The sequence below is a fragment of the Acinonyx jubatus genome, chromosome B2, assembly GCF_027475565.1.
Source record: "Acinonyx jubatus isolate Ajub_Pintada_27869175 chromosome B2, VMU_Ajub_asm_v1.0, whole genome shotgun sequence".
Classification (NCBI taxonomy): domain Eukaryota; kingdom Metazoa; phylum Chordata; class Mammalia; order Carnivora; family Felidae; genus Acinonyx; species Acinonyx jubatus.
This window is the reverse complement of record NC_069385.1, coordinates 59,821,480-59,840,634: the sequence shown is the minus strand read 5'-3', so window position 1 is coordinate 59,840,634 and position 19,155 is coordinate 59,821,480. Positions and strand designations below refer to the sequence as shown.

Here is a 19,155-nt window from a genome sequence, read left to right as displayed (position 1 = left end):
AGGGATACTTTACTTGGGAATTAGGACTCATTTTAGAGAGTGTGACTTTTTTTTTCTTTCTAAATGAAGGAAGTTGGAAGGAAGGAAACTAAATGTTTCCTTTTAAAAAAATTTTATTTTCATATGAAATTTAAACATCCATATCCTTTCCATCACCTTAATCCTTCAATATAATATAGAAGTAGAGAGAATATGTGTTCTATGCCTGAATGACTCTAAATGTATTCATTTAAAATAGTTTTAAAAATAGTATAAATATGGATATTTCTAAATATGTGATTTTAGGACTGAAATTTTCAACTTCCACATATGTATTTGGTTTTATATATACTAGATGAATATATAGTTTAAAAAGATCAGAGTTCCAAAAAATGTAATTAAAATCATCATTTACAGGTGTTTTCATTTTCATTTCTTGATGGGGTAGACTAGTGATTGTTAAAGATCGATAGAGTTTTTCTTTCTAATTTGGAAAGCAGCTGCCAATATGGTTAGCTACTGATATATTTTAAAACACTAAGAGTTTTATAAATTCAGAGGTCTCAAATTGTACATCCATGTGCATATTTTGTGAGAGCTGTGAATTGGGCAAAGATATAAGGGATGTTTTTGCAGAAATTAGTCTGATACAAAGTGCATTTTAGGTTTTCATACCAATAAACCATTACATTAATTTGAGATTTATCTAAATCAGGTTAGAAATGCTACACTGGTGAAAACCCTCTGTTCTTAGTATTATCAGAGTGATGTTCTCTTAAATTATTCAAACCATTCTCTGTGGAAAGTAGGAAAGATAACCATGTGACTTTCCACGAAGCTTGGAATCAGTTAGGACCACTGTATTCACATGAATTCTTTCATATATTTAATTAAACATGACTGTTAGGGTCAGATGTTTTATTTTTCATGGCCTTTGTGAATTTGGTTTGACTATTTTAGGAATCTTGAAATCATACACTGAGACGTAGACCCTCATTCAGAAATTTACTTTCCTTCATACACAATTACTATTAGTTTGGAAAGTCTGTTCTTTATAACTACACATAATAGGTGCTTTAATTAGAGAGCACTTTGTTTTAATTAGTTGTGCTACTCCAAACAACAGAAGAGTTAATTGATTTTAGAGAGATAATTTGTTATTGCCTTAGAAATGTGTGTGTGTGTGTGTGTGTGTGTGTATATATATATGTTTATCTTATATCTATCTATATATATGTTGATTATCTTGTGTATATAAAGATATATACACACACACACACACGTATGTATATATATGTGTGTGTGTGTATATATATATATATATGTATATATATATATATATATATACACATATATACATATCTTTGTTTATTTAGGACTAAATCATCCTGTCTAAAAGCTTCATATTTTGTTTCACTATTTAATCTTCATTTCAATGGGAGGATTGCTTTAGAGCAAATTAAAGCATATAAGAGAAAATTAAATTTAACAAAGATTTATTGAGGTCTCACAAAACTTGTTAGATGGCATGCTGAGTGCTGCTCAAGTCCCAGAGAGAATAAGATGAATTTATGCTCTTCAGGATCTCGAAATCCAGTACAGAGAAGAGACCATAATTCCAGTGAGTACAAATTCTGAAAACATAAAGTGTTAATAAGTAAATTTAATGAAGGAGGTACTTGAGACTAATCCATTCCTTAATATTATAAGAAAATGGAATAAAGAAAAGCTTTATGTAACAGCTTATATAGAAAAACATGAGACTTCTAAATTTTGTGACCTCTTTTCTGGCTTTGATTATTTGATAAGCTTGTATATTATCAATTCTTAGGAGTTTCCTTTTAAAGATATCAACATATAAAGGCAAATGTCTCAATTCCATGAAATAATTGTGATATAACTTATCTCAAAGATATGTTTATATGTTTAGCCTGGATGGTATTATAATTTTTTTTAGTAAGTCCATTACCTTCTCTTGGTATCAGTTTGTATGTTGAAAAGAGCATCAAGTTTTAGACTTTGAATACTGTCTTTGACATTATCTGTCTATATGACTTTAGGTAAATTATTTAACTTCTTCAAGCCTCAATATCTTCACCTATAAAATAGATTTGGCAATATGTTCCAGACAGAACTGTGAGGATTAAATTTTATGGTGTATATGAAGCACCTTCACCAACCTGACCACAGTGACTGTTGTTTATTTATATCCACCATGGGGCCAGATAAGATTTAAGGCCACTTAACGACCAGGCCTTTAGTATATGCAAATCGGATTTTTTTAAGCACTGTCAATTCTCTGTTTCTGGAAGATTGTATGTGTTGAGTGACTGAATATTTAAGTGAGTTAACCATTAAAAGCTGAAAGTCAAGGATGTTTGAAGACTACTCTTTAATTCAGCCTCCAGCAAATAACTTCTCAAACACAAATGAGCATTTATCTTCCTTCCCTGAACTGAAAGTTTAGGAAGATGTTATGGAGAAGCCCATACTACCTTGTCTCTGCAGCCTGGGATGGAATGGGCACAGAGAGGGAGGGATCCAGGTAGAGGATGAAGAATCTGGGAAACTTTCCATCTGCCTCAGGATTAGATATTAACCTTGGCTTTGTTATTTAGTTTGAAGCCCTGCCTATAAATTCCAAAATATCAAGAGTATTTATAATCAAATTGAAAGCAACACATGCATTCCAAATATTTGTATTATTTACAATTTGGTATTTTCTGCTCTACTGCTTTGCTATCTTAGCATGAATCATTGGAGTTGACTTTTGAAATGTCACTATTGTGTGCACAGCACAGTGCAAAGAATGTAGTTTACATTTCAATCTCTTCCTTTCATCTATTTTGTTCAATCCTCTTTCCAAGAAAAAACCAAATATTAACATTCATGAGGTATTTTAACTATGCAATGAAAAAAAAAAGGAAAAAACAAGAAATATGCAATCTTTTGCTACTTATTTGGAAATTTATGTAAATCTCTTCAAGATATTAATTATAATTATAACATATTAATTATACATAATACATAATATATATTAATATTATAATTATTAATTATAATTATATATAATATAGTATATATTATATATAATTATAATTAACTGAATTTTCTGTCATGTATTTTTATTAGTATAGACATATCCATTTAATTCTTTTTAAATAAGTGGCTATCTCCGTTTTAAAAAGAGGCATAGGTAAACTTATTTCAATGGCATTGAAATGGGATTTGGTTTATTATTTCTTAAATAAAATCAGTACACATAACTTAGTAATTAGAAGTTTGTAAGGCTGTTTTGAATCTTTGTAAACAAATGATCGGAGGAGCGCCTGGGTGGCTCAGTCGGTTAAGCGTCAGACTTCAGCTCAGGTCACGAATCTCGCCATTCATGAGTTCGTGCCCCACGTGGGGCTCTGGGCTGATGGCTCAGAGCCTGGAGCCTGCTTCCGATTCTGTGTCTCCCTCCCTCTCTGACCCTCCCCCGTTCATGCTCTCTCTCTGTCTCAAAAATAAATTAACGTTAAAAAAAATTAAAAAAAACGATTGGAAAGTTTTGATTCTTAATAATCATCAACTAGTTAAGCTTTTTACAAAAAAAATATTTATTTATTTTGAGAGAGAGAAAGCTGGAACAGGGGAGGAGAAGAGAAAGAATCCCAAGCAGGCTCTGGCACTGCCAGCACGGAACCCAACAGATGCGGGGCCTGAATCCACAAACTGTGAGATCACAACCTGAGCAGAAATCAAGTCAGATGCTTAATTTGTTTTTAATGTTTATTTGGTTTTGAGAGAGTGCAAGCAGGGGAGGGGCAGAGACAGGGGTGGACACAGGATCTCAAGTGGGCTCGGTGCTGACAGCAGCAAGCCTGATGTGAGGCCTGAACTCACAAACCACTGGATCATGACAGGAGCTGAAGTTGGATGCTCAATGGACTGAACTCTGCAGGTGCCCCAAGAGGCAGATACTTAACTGACTGAGCCATCCAGGTGTCCCAAGTAGTTAAACTTTTTTGGGGAAGAGAGGGTGACGGTGAGAGAGAAAAAATATTGACAGTGAATTTACCATGGACCTTTTTTTGATAAGTTAAATAATTTTAATTCCAGGTAGATAGATATATCATGGTTTGTGACAATGGTTTGCTTCATCAATGCAAAATTATTTCAGATGTGCTGAGGTGGACCTAGAAATTTTTTTTTAAATTTTTTATTTTACTTTTGAGAGAGAGAGAGACAGAGCATGAGCAGGGTAGGGGCAGAGAGAGAAAGAGTGGGAGACACAGAATCCAAAGCAGGATCCGTGTTCTGGGCTGTCAGCCCAGAGCCCTATGCGGGGCTCAAACTCATGAACCATGAGATCATGCCCTGAGCCGAAGTCAGATGCTCAACTGACTGAGCCACCCAGGCACCCCAGGTGGACCTAGAAATCTTAATCATAGGTCATTAGAAAGCAAGCGTCTAAAGATTTTAAAGGAGCAGTGATAGAAGGCAAGCAATGATTTCAACTAAAGAGAGTGATTCTGCAGTTATCCTGAATCTAGCCAAATGTGCACATCTCTATATCCTGAGGAGTGGGTTAAATCTTTGCTCTTTGAACATGTTTTCTAGCAGCAAGAAGAGACTGTGATCACCACTAAGTAGTAGGACATACAAAATTGAGGCTATTTTTTCTATTATCTGGTACATCTTAGCTAAATTTAGGAAACTGTATTAAATTTCTTTGTAAAAGAAACATGATTAGCTGTGTAATTGCTATGCTGGCTTACAGGATTCCTTTGGGTTTCAAAGTTGAATTTTCATCCTATGTTATCTTCTGTACATGACTTATCTTGGCCTAGAGAAAATGACATCTAGATGTCACCAAGCAATTCATGATGTATGGACTTGTGCATATGTATACCATTAGTTGCATTAATATGATGCATGATATTAAGCATTTCCTGCCAGAGGAAAAATGTACATATATCTCAACTTCTTACAGTTAAGAGGAAAGAATATTTAGTTCAGCTCTAGATTTGAAACACAATTATGATAGTAAAGTTGTTTAGAAGTACAACTAATATTAGTTTCATAGTCTACTAACTTATTGTTCACAGTATGTTCCAAAGACCAGCAGCATTGACATTTTCTTGGAGGTTGTTACAAATGCAGATTCTCTGACTCTAACCCAGATTTACTGAGTCAGAACCCACATTTTAACAAGGTCCTTGGGTGATTTGTAGGTGCAATGAATATTGAGAGGCACTGGTCTAATAGATGTGTTAGATGTCTTGTGGCACAAAATTGTTACTCATTAAACGTGAAGATTGTGTAAATGATTAAAGTATAATATTCACATTTAAAAATCTCTATTCAGGGGTGCCTGGGTGGCTCAATCTGTTAAGCGTCTGACTTCGGCTCAGGTCATGATCTCACAGTTTGTGGGTTCGAGCCCCGCGTCGGGCTCTGTGCTGACAGCTCCGAGCCTGGAACCTGCTTTTGATTCTGTGTCTCCTTCTCTCTCTGCCCCTTCCCTGCTCATGCTCTGTCTCTGTCTCAAAAATAAATAAAACATTAAAAAAAATTTTTAAAAATCTCTGTTCATGAGTTGTATTGTTTACAAGCTGGAAAATTACATAAGATGGGTTATATGGACAAACTTAAAAAAAATTGATAGTGTGTGATAAAAATGTATTTGTTCAAAATTGAATACTGGTAAAATTTGAAAAGACAAACTATGGACTATATGAAAATCAATAATAATGATTTACTAGTCATCCAATAATAATCCAGACATGAAAACTAACACTATAGCATGACACCTCTTTGTTCTAGTATAATTTAGCCAAAATTAAAAGGTAAAACTATATCTTTTTTTGTATAAAATTTATTTATTTATTTCTGAGAGAGAGAGAGAGAGAGAGAGAGAGGGAACATGTGTGCATGAGAGCAAGCAGGGGAGGGGAGGGGAGGGGGGAAGAGAGATTATGACCTGAGCCAAAATCAAGAGTCAGACTCTTAATTTACTGAGCCAACAAGATGCCCCTGAAAGATGAAACTATATCTAACCTATTGATAAAGTAATGCATGTGAGAAGAGATGGAAAGGCTTGTTGCAACAATTGAAATTGTATCATTTCATCTAATTATATCAACAAAGATACGAGAAAAATGGATTGGTTGTATACGGAGCTAAACGAAATTGTGCACATAATAGGTGAACATGACCAACACTTGTGACATGTTAACTCTTCTGTGATTTTATATAATCCCTGGCATGACAGAGAGTGATTTTTTTCAGCTTTAACAGGAAGTACTATCAAGGATTCTGCCGTGGGAGGAGAGCTCTGGCATGTCATCAGAGGATGCAGGGCCAGGGATGAGTATGTGCAGGCTGTAGGTAGTAATGTTGCTGCAGCAATGCCAATCCCGTCACCCTCTTGAAGTCTTCTCGAGCTGCCTTTGATCTCATATTCTCAGCAAAAGAGAGTATTTTCTATTTAGTCTCACAGTCTTTTTGTTTAGCTAGGTAAGAACATGGTCTGAGAGTAGGGGAGGAGTGGATCTTTAAACAAAACAAAACAGATGGGGTGCCTGGGTGGTTCGGTCAGTTAAGCTTGAGACTCTTGATTTCAGCTCAGGTCATGATTTCACCGTTGGTGAAATCAAGCCCCTGTGCTGGGCTCTGCACTCACAGTGCCCAGCCTGCTTGGGATTCTCTCTGTCTCTCTCTCCCACTACCCCTTTTGTGTTCTCTCTCAAAATAAATAAGTAAACATTTAAAAAAATAAAACAAAATAGCATTGCTATTACCAAAAGAGAGTATAATCCATTGCAGGCAGGCAGGCAGGCAGACAATAAACAAAAAATATCCAGTAGAGCAAGATTCATAAAAATAGAACAGAATTATTGATCAAATGATGATATATTCATTTTATTTTTAAAAAATTTTAATGTTTATTTTTGAGACAGAGACACAGAGTGTGAGTGGGGGAGGAGCAGAGAGAGAGGGAGACACAGAATCTGAAGCAGGCTCCAGGCTCTGAGCTGTCAGCACAGAATCTGACACGGGATCTGAATGCACAAACTGGGTGATCATGACCTGAGCCAAAGATAGACTCTTAACCTACTGAGCTACCCAGGTGCCCAGATGTATTCATTTTATAATGTGAACCGTATTAGAGATCTATCAAGTCAGCTATCACTCTAAATGACTATAGGAAACTCTCAGGACATTGTATGAACATGCCGTTACCTAGGCTTTAGGAAAGTTGCTGTGGCATCAAGTAAATATCCTCTGGGACTGAGAATACTCATTATAATTACCTAACAACAAAGATAATACTTTAAGAATTTATTTATCAGAAACTCTGTCTCAATAACAGATCATTGTAACTTAATTCACCAGTGGGCCTCGAGCACTCAGGCATTTTATTCAGGAAAGTACTGGATAAAGATTTACATGGCCTGGCTTCTTGACCCGTAACTAGGAAGTTTTTTGGGCGCTGATCCCTTATTTGTTAAGTTGTTGGGGAAGATCTTTAATATCCCTTCCAATTCTGTGAAACAATGTGTTCAGATTGTCCTGAGTGACACAAATGAACTGAATGTTAAGTACAGCACAATTCTCTAGGTAGAGAGACATATTGATGTGATTATTATTTAATGGTTATTTTAAATTTATATGTACAATGTACAATTGTACATTGCTTAATATTAGAATTAAGCATTTTGGATCCGAAGAAGTTTATAAAATATATACACTTTCTAATAATTTAAATGTATTATTATAAATACACCACAAATGTATAAAACAGATTATCTCAGGATTTCACAGCTTGGACATTAGGAAAATGCAAATAAGAAATAGCAATGCTCATTTCTGAGACTGATTTTAATCATAGTTATATGGTGAAGAAATTTTGAGATATTGTAAAGTAGTCTTGATTTGTTTATATGTTGGTTAAAAATTATCGGTTTAGAAATTGTGCTGAATCTTTTATGAAACTACCTTTGATCAATGATTGGATTTGTAGCATAATTCTTGATATTTTGAACACATGGAACATACCACTTTTGGTTCAACAATAAAGTGCTACTAGGTGACTACCCAAAGAGAGAAGTTTGTATGAAGTTGGGGCCTAAAAGTGTCATTCGTGAAAGCCATAGTTTCTAAAAATATTTTTGTTGAATATGTCTATTTGTAAAAAATACATGCAAACATACATTCGTACATAAAATATCTTTAAGGACATACCTCCATTATACTTCCTTATATATTATATATACATGTCCTATACTATATGTATTATAAAATATGCAAGGTAGAAATTTAAAAGGGTAAGATAATGATGAAATAACTGATAATTTTAAAAGAAACATATACTTTCATCCATGTTAGAAGTATTTTACTTCTGACTAAAATATAGAAATGGAATAATGCTAACATTTTTTATGAGATAAGGAAATTGGATATGTATCATTATTTTTATTAAATTGACTTAACACTTCAACTTGTAAGTTTTTAAGAATGTTTTAAGAATATTCTTTTCAAATAATTAACTACTTTCACAACATCCTGTCACAGTCAAAAAACTTGTAGCTTCAAATTCTTTGTTAATATTTTCCTTATGATTAACATAAACAATGACTTTCATGTACAGTAGTATTGCTATCTCTGTTTCTTTTTTTGGTACTTTAAAAAATTCCAGTCAAGCTTATAACCTATCATTTATTATATAGTCTTTTCATTAAATATTATTTTTTTAAGGAACTCATTTAATGTTAAGGTTACAACTTATTTAATGCAACCCTCCCTTAATAGTTCATAATAAAAGGTAGGACATGCTGTATTTTAGTGAAATGACCTAATCCCTCAATCTGAGGCATGTTAGAGACACTTATGCTTGAGTTAGTTGTGTAGCGGTCCTACTACTTACAAAAGAATAAAAGTAATAACAATAGACTAAAAGTCTTTTTCAGTGGAACATGTTTCAGATGGTAAATATACCCCTAACAAAAGGTATGCAGTATGCAAATGTGTAAGGTGATGACCAAATAGCGTTTTCAGTATTTTTTTTTGAGAATAAAGTAAGTCAGCTCTTTTGTCTAGATTCATAGAAACATTGAAATTTGGAAATGACATACATAATTTTTGAAGACATCTTCATATCTTTAGTTCCTGAGAAAGGTACAACTGAGAATGTTTTCTTAATGGTATACTGATCTCTTATAGTTTAAATAAACTGAGAGGAGGCTTGCCTATATTTTATACACTGTTCATTTACATGCACATAGCTATAATAAAATATATACTTTCTTAGATTCAGTTAGAGATTTGGCTGCCTTCCCAGCATAAGGCAAGTATATAAAAACTGAATATCCTCATCTGTTAAACAAGTTGGTCTCTTCAATCCTCCCTCCCTCTCTCTCTCTCTCTGTTATATATATATATATATATATATATATATATATATATATATATGTATAATATTTTTATATTTTTATATTTCCATATGCATATATTTCCAAATACATATATTTGGTAAATTTTCAAGCAGAAAAACAATCTGTGTTTTGACTCTTGGTAGTTAACAGTAGGAAGTCTTGTATTCTAAGCTAGACTTCATTTATGGAACAAATTGGCCAAATTCTCAGGTCACAGTACAAGCATTGGTCAATTGCTTTTTCCTGGAATACATTTTCTGTCCCCTGCCCTTTCTTACTGAATAAATTAAATTGAGGTATTTGTCTTCATTATTTTTATTTTTCATTTAACAAACCTGCATGTTTTATAGGACATGTTAAAATACTAAATCGGAGACTTGGTGGGAGGATATGAAAATATGGAGAATAGCCAGCAGATGGTAACGGAAGGAGGGCAGGTTTAAAACCAAGTAGACTCTGAGCTTGAAACCTGATCTTACTACCAGCTAGCTGTGAAACTTTAGGCAAGTTGCTTACTCTGTAAGTCTCAGTTTGCACATCTGAAAAGGGAAGTTAAGTGTTAAAGAGAATTAAAATGTAGTGTATGAAAAGGATTCCTCACAGTAGATGATCAATCAAATAAATAAATATGCAGATCTTACTGTTAGATAAGATCCAAAGAAAATTTGAGCCATTTTCTTTTACTTTTACTATAATATTAAATATGGTATTTTTCTTGTGTGGGGAGTCTGAGCATTCCAAAATAGGTCTCCAAATGAAATATATTGTACTTTAAAACAGGTAGCATGATGTACTTTGGTCAGGCAACAGAGAAGTAGGAAAACAGTTTCAACTTTTAAACCTCTACTTTAATTACTGAAAATGTTTTGCCTCTGGGTAAATATCAAGTATTTAAAATCAACAGTTGTGATTTTACTCAGTGCCTTTCTGTTCCTCAAGCAATATTTGATTACTTAATAAAGAATCATATTAATAGGCTAAAGATATCTTAAAAGCTATGGGTAGAGAGAGCAAATGTTGGTTCTAGTAATCATAGTGCATATTAACTGTTCCTTTTTCTACACTGCTCATAGTTATGAACTGACTCTTTAGTATCACCATACAATTATGTATTATTATTTTAAGCTGCAGCCCTTCCAACTTAAAGGTAATCTTCTTTAGATGTGAAAAATATTTTTTTATTCCAGCCGTTATGAATGTTTTGGGATGCCAACTGTTTTCAGTTATTAAGACTGCAAGGTGAAGTGTTTATTGGAGTGTATCTTTATGTTAAGACAAATACGTTGGTGATAAAGTTTTTAAAAAGTGCTATATAGCTAGTGTTTGTTTAATTGTGGTTAGAATATAGTCACTGTTAATGTACTGCAGCATTTAATGACACTTCTGTGTGTAATAAAAGCAAAAAAGTATTTTCATTAGTTAAAAAGATGGAAATGGCTTTGGGTCCTACTTACATAAGAGCATTACTTTCTCATGTACTCTGAACTTCTAGCATATATAATTTTCTTTTGTCAAATATGTAATCTGTTAGTTCATCAGCAAAGATTTATTTCACACCTTTTTGTGGCATATGTGGTGGTAGTTATGCAAAATACAGAGAATGTAAAACAAGTTAAGTACTTCCTATCACATTGGAGAGATAATAAATTCTATACCTGAAACAGATAGCAATATTTGCTGATATATGAGTAAGTGGCAAACAGCATTTCCCAAAGTATCTATGAAACATTATTTCCTTGAAATGTTCTGAGAAAAGTATTCCATGTCCAAATGTGTTTGGGAAGTGTGGTCCAATATATATTTCTTTTAGAGATTTACGGTACACTCTAGCATATTAAAAAGTCTGAGAAGGCCTGTAATAATGATGCCAGTAAAAATTATTTGGACAAGAAATTTTCTAAGCTTATTTTTATCATGTCCTAAGTATCTCCCATAGAATGAATCCACGTTTAGAATTGCTTCTTGATTTAAAATCTAATTAATCCAACTGAGCATCCCTTTAAAGGATGTGAATGCTTATTTTCTATGATTAAATGCTGGTTTAATAATAGTGTCACATTAAAAAATACATTGTTGCAGGCAGTGAAGACTCTTACAACTTTTCAGGAGGAAAGTTTGGCAAAACATGAAAAAATATAAAATATAAATGCTCTTTGGCTTAGAAATCATACTTCTAGAAACTTACCAATGTTCAAAAGCTTTTAATGGCTAAGCTTTGCCTCTGATCTAAGGATAATCTCATCAGCATGCCATGCAGTATCCTCTGTTACATTTCCCAGTACACCTTGGAATATACAATATGTGCTGCAGAGATGAAAAGTAGAGACAGATTTATGGAGGCCTGAAAGGTTGGGAAAAGATTCATGGAGCAGGTGGGACTTCAATCAGCCTCAGTGGATGGGCAGTATTTTGACAGAAGAGACCTCATTCTACACTTGATTCTCCAAATTCTAAGTCCAAAATGAGCAGTTGACACATTGTGATGTTAATTAAAGACTAATACACACACACACACACACACACACACACACACACATTTTGGCTAGTGGTGCTGTTACGTCAGGCAGTGTTCTAAGCACCTTATATCACTTGGTCTGCAAAAACATTCCGTGATGTGAAAATTATTCTTTTACTGGTTTATGTACATAAAGAAACTGAGGTTTCATGTTCCATCCTGGGGTTACACTGCTAATTAATGTGGGAAATTCGTAACTCCTCAGACTTTGCATTTTAGCCACTTTGTTTCCTTGTTATAAGAGGATAATCCAATTAACTCTGCAAATACAAAATACTTTCTCTATCTTATTTTTTTAAGTTTATTTATTTATTTTGAGAGAGACACCGAGAGAATGCCAGTGGAGAGGGGCAGAGAGAGAAAGTGAGGGAGAGAGTCCCAAGCAGGCTCCGCATGGGAGCCTGACACAGGGCATAAACTCAGGAACGATGAGATCATGACCTGAGCCAAAATCAAGAGTCTGCACCCAGGTACTCCTTTACCTCATTCTTAAAGAAATTTCTTTCTTATACTGCAACAATCATTCTTTGATTGAGTTATTGATTCGATACAAAAATAGAAAAGATTATGAACCACGACTGTTACTTGAGTTGCACTTGTATATATGCAAAGAAGAGGGCCAAACTATTTATGTAAATTCCAAATCTGTCTTGTTTTGAAGTGAAACCAGTCAGGTTACTTATTTGGGCCTTTATATTTGACTCTCTTAAGGAATTTTATAAATTCTAATTTTTGTGAGGTACATATGGGACAGTTTTGAGGAATTGTCTGGCTTTCTTTTCTTTTAGTATAATCAATCAGAATTAAGACTAAAAGTTAGCTTATAAATGAGCTAATCTATGCACTATCCGCAGCAGAATATATGAGAAATGTATCTATCTGAAAATACTGATGGGAAGACATAGATTGCCCCCCAAATTACAGAGAGCCTATGAGGATTCCATAGGTATTATTTTTCTTTAACTCCAATTTATTTATAAACTGTTAATAATGAGGATCCTGTTTAGAATACTAATGTAATGGGAATTCTTAAAGTTATTATTTTCTACATTTTTATAAACTGAAGAGAAATATTTTTCATCCTATAAAATTCTAAATAAGTATCCATATTTTTCACACTTTTTCTGAATTTTCATAGTTAATTGCTATTCTCCAGGGAATTTTTTTTCTCTAACATTAAGCACTTTTTTAGTGTTTGTATATTATTTCATACATCATACTAATATGTAAGAAGTTTGATAGAGCTCAATAAGCATCAGAAATAATAATGTACAAAGGATAGAAAAGCTGCTAATAAACAGGTATTAAATGTTTAATATTATAAATATTGAATAGTTTAATAAGAACAGGAAGAAAAGAGTACTTAGGGGAGAGAGTACAGTCAAAAGACAGATTATTTTATTCTTCTAATATTCTCAAATCTTATTGAATGTAGTAAAAGGACCACGGACTTTTTGTTTATCTGGTATCCAGTTTGATTTGACATTTTGTTTGCAGCTCTGTATATGTGTAAAGTACACATGATAGTAAACAATGTGAATAAGAGTTTTAAAAATGTGAAAAATCAAGTGATATCATAGACAGTAAAGCACACTCTCCTAAATATCCTCAATGTATATGCTGTGCACTGAGAAATGGCATAATTACAGCACAACAAAGCAGAGCAATGTCTTGAGGTCAAAGAAAAATTCAATTTTGTTTATGATTGTTTTCATGGAAAATATATCCAATTATATTAAAATTTTCAGAATAACTGGAGTGCCTGGGTGGCTCAGTTGGTTAAGCATCAGACTGTTGATTTTGGCACAGGTCATGATACCACGGTTCGTGAGTTTGAGCCTTATATCAGGCTCTGTGCTGACAGCATGGAGCCTGCTTGGGATTCTCTCTGTCCTTCTGTATCTGCCCCTCCCCAGCTTATGCTCTCTCTCGCTCTCTCAAAATAAATAAATAAAACATTGTTTAAAAATAGCTTTCAGAATTACTAATTTATATATGCATTGACATACCACGTTTTTACATACAAAGGAAATTCCAGGGAAAAAAAATACCCCAATTAAAAGAAAGTTTATCTAATAAAATAAACAAAATTATGTTTGACCATGCTAGTTTTTCATTATTCACATAATTTTAACATAAGTTTTTCCAGAAAAAACTAAGATTTATAGAGTAACGGGTTATAACCAATTTCTGTAGTTTCTCCAAAGAAATAAAAACATAAAAATTACAACTTCAAAAATAAATGTCAATTTCAATGTTTAGTAGCTAGAATTGGCACATCTATTCTGAGAAAAGAAAACTATGGTAAAGACTAAACTCCATTGATTACAATAGACTTTGAGTTATATTTTAATAGCAGGCTAGTTTTCTGGGATTTATTAAAAATGAAAGTATTGGGGCAAATGATTAATTTGCTAGTGTTAAGTGTTCAATTAGTGGTAAGTGGTAAATGTTAAGTTTTGTTCAAGATTAAGAGATTGGTAAAAAAATTTAGCAATGTATTATTCAGAAACTGAGTAGAGTAGAATTACTTTATTTTAAAATAAGATGAAATGAAATAAAAAACAAGGTACTTTTAACTTAGAATTATTATGACATAAGGGGTAAATGTCTGATTTTCTTGATTAGAATTATTTTGAAATTAGTTGTAACATGGGATAAAATATTCCCTCTTTCTCCTTTTTTATGGTTTATGGGTTTCATAGAGAAGATAGGAAATAACCAAATATAAGGTGCTCAACCTTATTTAAATCCACATATAAAGAAAGAAATTTTAAATTGCTGGAAAAATGTCTTGTTTGGATTTCATTAATTTCAGTCAAAAGTAAGACTTTTAAAGTAGAACAGTAAAACAGAGTAATTGTTTATATTTAATGAAATTTCAATGACTATTTTGGGTATTTGTTTTCATGAATATTGTGAAAGTATTATGGAGATAGTGTCTCCTTAGAAATTGTGTTACTATAGATTACATATATACCTCCCATCTCTTTAGAAGTTACTAGAATTTTAGGGCTAAATGACCACTTTTATGGTTAACTATTTCCTTAGAAACTAATCACTTAGGTTCTTTTGCAGCAATTTAAGCCATGAAGTTAATTCTACTGAGTTTCTCAAAAGCCCTGATGCCAGGGCTTTGCCCCAGCTGATTTTTTTTTGTTTTTTCTTGATACCAGGTCCTTTCTCCTTTCCCGCCCCTTTCATTTACCTAATCACTGTTCATCCTTTTGGTCTCTGTGTATTAGTCCAGATAGGTGAGATTATGATGCATTAAGAAAAAAAGACCAAATTTCAGTGGCTTAGCATAACATATTATTTCCTTCTCATACAAGTCTATTATAGATGGAGGTGGCTGTCATCAGCTGTCAATGTTCTTCATTTGGTGTGTCTGTCTTCCATTTGCTTTTATCTTGTAATACCTTCATGTAAACACATGATTCTGTGACAGGAAGAATATGGAGGAAAAGAGCATGAAAAATCATATAACGCTTTTTAAGTACTCCTTTCTGGAAGTATATTTGCCCACCTAGGCAAATTTTCATAGGAAAGAGAATGCTGATAGGCATTAGTAATATCTACCGAACTCAGCTTAAATAAAACATTTGTGTTACTGTTTCTTGAAAACGGCCCTCTCCCCTGATGTTCCCCAGAAACTTTCTTTCTTAATGTATTGTTCTTTCTTTTCATAATCATTATCATAATGAGTTGTTTGATTGTCTTATTTTTTTATCTAGACTGAAGCTCCCTGATGTCTGGAATTACATCTATTTTTGCTCACAATTTTATTCACAATAACTAGCATACAATAAGCAGCTAAATATATATCAAATTAATGAACCAGGGTACTAAGTGATTCAGTTGGATCTATGTTGATTGCTCTTGACTCTCATGGTTTCATGTATGATGTTGTGCCCATAGTATGCAACAAGCAAATTCTAATGGATGAATCAATCACTTATTTAGTACATATTATGTGCTTGACACTATTTGAGGAAATCTGACTTAGGGAATGATTATATTGCAGTGCACATAGAAAACTTTTGGCAGCCAGAAATGTCTTTCATAAGATATTTGTGTCAACTTACTCTCCCACTCAATTAACAAAACACTTGTTATAGCTCTACTAAGATAAACACTATGGTAGGAACTTGAGGGAGGAAATATTGGAGAAAGGGTGAATGAGGCACGATCTCTGACCTCAAAGAGTTGACCATCTATGTAGGATAAAATGTACATATAATCGCAACTATTGAAGAAAGCAATATAGCATAAAGGATAAGAGCTGGGCAGTGATTTCTTGATCAACTGTCAACAATAGCTTCAAATGAGGAACATCAGAGAGAGTTTTATGGAGAAAGTAGGCTAATTCATGTCGATGGGTTATAATGCAAAGTGATGCTTGTTATTTCTGGGCCAAATTTGTGGAGAGATAGAGCTTGATTTCTCCATACTTACTTTCTATGTCTTCAATAGATTTGAAATTTTAAGTTGAGATAGAGTGTCATAAAATGGTAAGTCTTCATTAATATAGGTCCTTGCCAACATGGATTAGAATCCTTTCTCAATACCCGTTGGACATGTAGCACAAACAAAAAATAAACATTTGTTCCTTAAAACTGCTGCCATTTGGATTTGATACATGTGGATGTTTATACATACATATACATACATATGTAATAGATATTTAAGTTTCTAAGAGAGTTGGTGTTAGAAAATTAAGGTAGTAATCAATTTTATCTACTAGAGGTGTGGCTGGTATCCTGTGTTCATCTCTCTCTCTCTGTTGACTTTAAATCTAAGACTATGAGGTTTAATAAATGATAAACTTAAAAAAGCCTAAGGCCCACATAGTATAATTCCTAAATGCAGACAGTAGTAAACAATAAGTGAACTTCCAATTGTTTGGCTATCATTTGGTCACCTCGCACCATAATATTTTATAATTTGATTCTTGTAATTTAAATTAGTAGGATACTTAAGAGTTACAGGCTCTTGAAGGCAGTATAAAAAAACTAGCTCACCAGTCAGAATGGTTTTTTGTTTGTTTGTTTGTTTGTTTGTTTGATTTGTCTACATGATGCAGTGTGTAACTTGACAGACTTTTAAAAACTGAAGTGATTATGTCTTGACAAAAAGCTGCTGGTTATTTTTACAGAAGGTGGTTTAGGTCATTTATAGAAGACTATGCATATCATATAATTTTAACCTGAGAAGAACACAATTTAATTGTTTTTGATAGTGTTATTTACTTTTTGTTTCTGACATATTCAAACACAGAGATGATAGTTACGTTGAGGGTAGATCTGTATTATCAGCAAGATGAATATTCATTCTGGAGGCGAGGCTAGTGTTTATGGTCAGCTCCAGGAGTTAAGACAGCCACATGAGTTATTGATTCTGGGGTTTCAGTATTCTACCAATTTTGATAGTGTGTAAATTCCTGTTAATGACTAGGAATTAGTACCTTTTCACCTTTTGTAAGATTGAGTCCTACGACCAGATATGTAGGAAACAGTAAAAATAGGAAAAAAACACATCTGATACAGAAAGCTATAGGAACTCAGTTAATAATTCCCCTCTTACTTTTTAAAGATCTGATACCTTTAAAATATCAATTTCTGAATTTCAGAGAAGAGCAAGCTGTTGAAATCATTCATATTATTTCACATTCTGGTTTTACTTTTCTATGCTTTAGGATAAGTCAAAATTCCCTGTTGTCTGGCACCCATCTTATAAAAACTAGGAAGTGTACTGTGAATTTCGGACATGATCTCAGTGAGCAACTTTGTGGAAATAATGTGTATGTGTAATTACACACTGTCAATTCTGTTATATGAGGAGGATTATCAATTTTGCATGTTAATCAGGCACAATTTCCCACTTTTCTCCCCTGAGTATCAGTGCTGTTTTAAGGACCATATGACGTGGCAAATAAAAATAAAGGAAAAAAAAACAGCACCAGTGCTCTAGAAAGTGTGATACAGTGGAGTATGAAATGGGAATGAAGGAAAGCAAGATGCATTGAGACCATGGAGGTCAGTGTGCATACACTGGAAAAGGCAATGATGTCTGATAAAAGCAGCAGGGAAGCAATTTCCCAGATATGTACACAGACCAACTATTCCATCTTGGACCCTCTCTGTCTAGTCTCTGCAGATGGCTCTGTGGTATTTTCTGCAATCACACTTAACTTCAGAAAGGAGAGCCTTCATCACTGTGATCATTATTAACATGCTTAGTAGGGTATTGATTAGCTTTAATTCTTACCCTTACAATGCAACTCATGACTTAGTAACTATATATGATACTTTACAGAATTGATACTAATTGACAGATTAAAAAATAGAAAATTGAATGGGAGTGTTAAGTTAGAATTTTTGTAATTAGAGTAGATATATAAAACTATACAAAATTGCTTGTTTTTATACATTAAAGCAGAAGGAAAATAAACGAATCAGAGTGTTTCAACTTGTTTGCTGAGATACTTGGATAATTGAAAAACACAAAGGAAACTGCTGTATTACATTCTCTCACGTTAAATATGGAAGATTAAATAATGGATGATGTATTGACTAGTAACAAGTTTCTAATTCCCATTGAGTATTTGGAGAAAGTCATTTTTCTCTAGATGAGTAGAGCTTTCTAAAGGGGACATAGACTCAGAGTTTAATGCTGCCTGCATCTTCTCATGACACCTAGAGAGGAAGATCACTAGTCAGAGAGGAAAGCAATTTCTCAGCCCTGTACACAGATTTCAACACAAACTGATGGCATAGAGGGGGGAAATGGAGTGACCCCTCAGGCCGTGGGCCCTTAAGAAAGCTGAGTTTTCCTGGGGTTCAAAGAAGGCAACACTTCTCTTAGCAGGTTCTCTAATGGGAATATACCAGTGTTACACACCTGACCTGTGTCCACTAGCTTCAAGCTGTTCCAGAGTGAAGGCTTCAGATTCTCCTTCTGTTGGGTCCAGCAGAGTTGGCCTGTGTAGTTTAGAGAGTTGACAAATCAAAGGCACCAGGTATCTACACTTACCGAAGATGGAAGGTGACCTAAGTCTATTCTGGCCCCCACAAGCAAAAACAATCTGCTCATCCTTTTAGAAAAGTTAATTATTAATCTACCACACACGCAGAGTACTACCATCCAAAGTAAAAGTGCTGTATCATGATCAAACCCCATCGGCTAATTTCATAGTAGAGGCTCACAGGCTTTATTTCCATCAGGAACATAAGAAAGGAA

At 33.6% G+C, this 19,155-nt stretch overlaps 1 protein-coding gene and 1 long non-coding RNA gene across 5 annotated transcripts in view; one reads left to right on the top strand and one right to left on the bottom strand.

Annotated features, from left to right (window-relative positions):
* GRIK2 (glutamate ionotropic receptor kainate type subunit 2) overlaps nt 1-19,155 on the top strand; it is a 648,818-nt gene that overhangs the window by 113,292 nt on the left and 516,371 nt on the right. The window lies entirely within an intron of this gene.
* On the bottom strand, nt 1,396-19,102 carry LOC128315567 (uncharacterized). The gene is made up of 4 exons (XR_008298442.1): nt 16,372-19,102; nt 15,125-15,355; nt 11,587-11,705; nt 1,396-1,613 (listed from the first exon to the last, which is right to left on the bottom strand). It is a non-coding gene; the product is annotated as an uncharacterized LOC128315567 (long non-coding RNA).